The sequence below is a fragment of the Triticum aestivum genome, chromosome 4A, assembly GCF_018294505.1.
Source record: "Triticum aestivum cultivar Chinese Spring chromosome 4A, IWGSC CS RefSeq v2.1, whole genome shotgun sequence".
NCBI classification, from domain to species: domain Eukaryota; kingdom Viridiplantae; phylum Streptophyta; class Magnoliopsida; order Poales; family Poaceae; genus Triticum; species Triticum aestivum.
In genome coordinates, this window is record NC_057803.1 from 143,958,788 (window position 1) to 143,963,535 (window position 4,748).

The following is a 4,748-nucleotide window of genomic DNA, read 5'->3' on the forward strand; positions in this document are numbered from 1 at the left end:
ATGTCTTGACCATATCACATCACAACATGCCCTGCAAAAAAAAGTTAGACGTCCTCTACTTTGTTGTTGCAAGTTTTACGTGGCTGCTACGGGCTGAGCAAGAACCATTCTTACCTACGCATGAAAACCACAATGATAGTTCGTCAAGTTAGTTTGTTTTAACCTTCACAAGGACCGGGTGTAGCCACACTCGGTTCAACTAAAGTTGGAGAAACTGACACCTGCCAGCCACCTGTGTGCAAAGCACGTCGGTAGAACCAGTCTCACGTAAGCGTATGTGTAATGTCGGTCCGGGCCGCTTCTTCCAACAATATAGCCGAACCAAAGTATGACATGCTGGTAAGCAGTATGACTTGTATCGCCTAGAACTTACTTGTGTTCTACTCGTGCATATAACATCTATGCATAAACCTGGCTCGGATGCCATTGTTGGGGAATGTAGTAATTTCAAAAAAAATCATACGCACACACAAGATCATGGTGATGCATAGCAATGACAGGAGAGAGTGTCGTCCACGTACCCTCGTAGACCGTTAAGCGGAAGCATTATGACAATGCGGTTGATGTAGTCGTACGTCTTCATGATCGACCGATCCTCAGTACCGAATGTACGGCACCTCCGTGTTCAGCATACGTTCAGCTCGATGATGTCCCGCGAACTGACGATCCTGTAGAGCTCGAGGGAGAGTTTCGTCAGCATGATGGCATGGTGACGATGTTGATGAAGCTACCATCGCAGGGCTTCGCCTAAGCACTACTACAGTATGATCGAGGTGGATTATGGTGGAGGGGGCACCGCACACGGCTGGGAGAGATCAACTATCAACTTGTGTGTTCTAGGGTGCCCCCCTGCCCCCGTATATAAAGGAGCAAGGCGGAGGCCAGCCGGCAGTGTAGGGCGCGCCAGGAGGAGGAGTCCTCCTCCTAGTAGGAGTAGGACTCCCTGAGGGAGTCCTGGACTAAGGGGGTCCTTGGGCATCCGGTCTGTTAGCCATGGGCCGGACTGATGGGTTGTGAAGACACAAAGACCGAAGACTGCACCCGTGTCCGGATGGGACTCTCCTTGGCATGGAAGGCAAGCTTGGCGACCGAATGTGTAGATTCCTTTCTTTTTAACCGACCTTGTGTAACCCTAGATCCTCCCGGTGTCTATATAAATCGGAGGACTTAGTCCGGAAGAGGACAGATACTCATTACCATAGTCATACAGGCAAGACTTTTAGGGTTTAGCCATTATGATCTCGAGGTAGATCAACTCTTGTAATACTCATATTCATCAATATCAATCAAGCAAGACGTAGGGTATTACCTCCATAGAGAGGGCCCGAACCTGGGTAAACATCATGTCCCCTGTCTCATGTTACCATCGACCTTAGACGCACAGTTGAGGACCCCCTACCCGAGATCCACTGGTTTTGACACCGACATTGGTGATTTTATTGAGAGTTCCACTGTGCCGTCGACGAAAGGTTCGATGGCCCCTTTAATCGTCGATAGTGACGCTATCCAAGGAGAAACCTTCCTCCCCGAACATATCTTCATGTTCGGCGGCTTGGCACCGCGGGCCAACTCGTTTGGCCACCTGGAGCAGATCGGTAGCTACGCCCCCGGCCATCAGGCCAGATTTGGGAGTATGAACTACGTTGCGGGCGTCCATGGAGATTTGATCTTCGCCAGATTCGAGACCGCGGTGACGCTCCCGGTTACCTTGACGAACATGACTTAAATCTGTCGTCAGACCGCGTCCAGGAGATAGCTCCCGTGACCACTCCGGCCTTAGGTCCAGAGCACACTACGGTATCCAAGGACTGGAGGTTCAACCCCACCACGGAGGCCACAGATTCCCCGGTGTTGGAGCCACACATGGACTTAATCTCACACAATACTCGTGTCACCGGAACTCCAGACTCTTCTCTGGGTATAAGTTCCGAACCATGCGAGTCCGCGGGTACCGAACTTGATCGTTTATCGATCTTCGAGTTCAGCGCCGCAGACATCTTCCAGCACTCGCCCTTGGGCGATGTGCTGAATTCATTAAAAAGCTTGTCCTTGGCGGGCGACTCATAGTTGAACTATGTACGGTTCGAACTAGAAGATGATGACGGGGAATTTAGCTTCCCACCCACCACCCATTTCATAGCAACTATCGAGTATATAACCGACATGCTTGACTACGGCTCCAATGACATCGCTAGTACGGACGACGATGCTGACACGAAGCAAGGCCAAAGCCCGGCATTCACTGGACAACGGACGGCCGCTTCTTCCTACGACGTATACATGGTGAACATGCCTGGAAAAACTAACAATGATGACAGAGAGGATCCAGTTGAGGATAAACCTCCCGAGAGACAGCCCAAGCGCCAACTTCCTCGACGCTGCTCTAAGTCACGTCGTTCCAAAGGCTGCAGTACGGGCACCGGAAAAAATAATACTCTGGACGATGCCGAAAATAATGAAGACCCCGTCAAGGTAACCTCCAAACAGGGGGAACAGGAGAATAGGCAAGTTAGCCCTGACGAACAGGCTACACACGGAGACTCGGAGGACAATAATTATCTTCCGCTCTCCGAGGAAGAGGAGAGCCTCGGTAACGACGATTTCATCGTGTCGGAGGAACCTCTCGAGCAGGAGCGCTTCAAACGCCGGCTAATAGCCACTGCAAGGAGCCTGAAAAAGAAGCAACTGCAGCTTCAAGAGGACCAAGATCTGCTCAATGACAGACGGACCGAAGTCCTGGCCGCCGAAGAATACGGCCTTAGTGGCCCAGCCAAAAACTACCTGAAGCGTAGATTGCTACCTCAGTTCGATGACAAGGCACTGGAGCCCGTACCATCATCGCACAATGCGGCAGGTCGACCACAACTTGGTCCGAATAAAGAGGCAACTCAAGCCGAACACCAGACAGCCCCACCTCGCCATAAAGGCAAGAATAAAACAGCTCGGGGTTGTACATACGACCTTCACAGGACTTGGACAGTAGAGCAGGACACGCAAGATCGATCTACAGATCACGAGGACGTGCCTCGACACGCGACGATGGCTACATATTCGGACATGACAAACCTAGCCACGCCCAGGCCGAAAACCGCATATGGACTCCATCGAAGGTACGTCGCAGTGTGGCCCAACATAGAGGCACCGCACACCCTCTTTGCTTCACAGACGAAGTAATGGAGCATGAATTCCCAGACGAGTTCAAACCCATGAATATCGAATCATACGACGGAACAATGGATCCCGCGGTATGGATCGAGGACTTACTCCTCCATATCCACATGGCCCGCGGAGATGACCTTCATGCCATCAAATACCTACCACTAAAACTCAAAGGACCAGCTCGGTACTGGTTAAACAGTCTGCCGGAAAATTCTATTGGCAGCTGGGAAGATTTGGAAGACGCCTTCCGCAACAACTTCCAAGGAACATATGTCCGGCCACCGGACACCGATGACTTAAGTCATATTGTCCAGCAGCCCGGAGAGTCAGCCAGGAAGCTCTAGACTAGGTTCTTAGTTAAAAAGAACCAAATCGTCGAATGTCCGGATGCGGAAGCCCTTGCGGCCTTCAAACACAGCATCCGGGATGAATGGCTTGCACGCCACCTCAGTCAAGAAGGACCTAAATCCATGACAGCCCTTACCGCTCTAATGACTCGCTTTTGCACGGGAGAATACAACTGGCTCGCTCGTAGAAGCAACAGTGCCAGCAACTCGGGCACTTCCGAAATCCGAGACGGCAATGGCAAGCCACCACGAAGCAAACACAACAGTCGCAATGATAATGAAAGATCACGCGACACAGTGGTCAACGCTGGATTCAGCAATCCCAAACTCGGTCAACAGAAAAGGCATTCAAGGCGAACCGAGACGAACCATCCAACCTAGACAGGATATCGGACTGACCCTGCCAGATTCACGGGCACCCCGATAAACTAGCTAATCATAGCAATAGAAGTTGTTGGGTCTTCAAGCAGGCCGTCAAGCTCAACGCAGAACACAAAGGGAGGAGGCCGCCAGGCGATAGGGACGACAGAGAGGTTCACCAACCAAATACCGGGGGTCAGAAGCAATTTCCCCCCGAGGATCGATCAGTCCCAGAGCAGAAATAGCAGTTTGGCTTCCGCTGCCTACCTCATATACCCGCTCAATTTGTACCACACATACATAAGTACGCACTTAAGATACCATGGGCATCGGTGGAAGCACAATACGGACAAGCCTGCCAGCACTCCCGTAACATTTTTATCTACTTTCCTTTTTCTTTCTTCATTATCTCTTAAAAATAGGTGGTGCAAAGGAGAAACATCTAAAATCGACTCCATCGGAGTTCGGATCCGTACACTCACCTACGGGGCTATTTCTGTCAAGGAGTCCCTTCACCGAGGATAGGCGGCGCAGACGTGCGACAGGAGGTCCAAAATTACTTTTTGTAGTCCGCACTCTCTATTTCGAGCCTGTAAAGTGCTTTTTCCTCCGCCATCGACCCCGGCATATCAAATAGCCGGGGTTGCGGCTTTGTTATCTATATACACGATTGGCACATCACTCAGATCCCAGTAAAAATAATCCATTCTTTTCTAAAGGATCGAGTTTTGCCCCTATGGTTGTTTTAAACATACACCTCGGCATAACTTGCCAGGGGCTCGGTATGGGAACAAACGTGTTGCCGACAAGTCTGAACAGCTCTATAGCGTACTTCGGCGTCGCGAGTTTGGCCTTATATGCATCAGCTCCGAATAATGTATT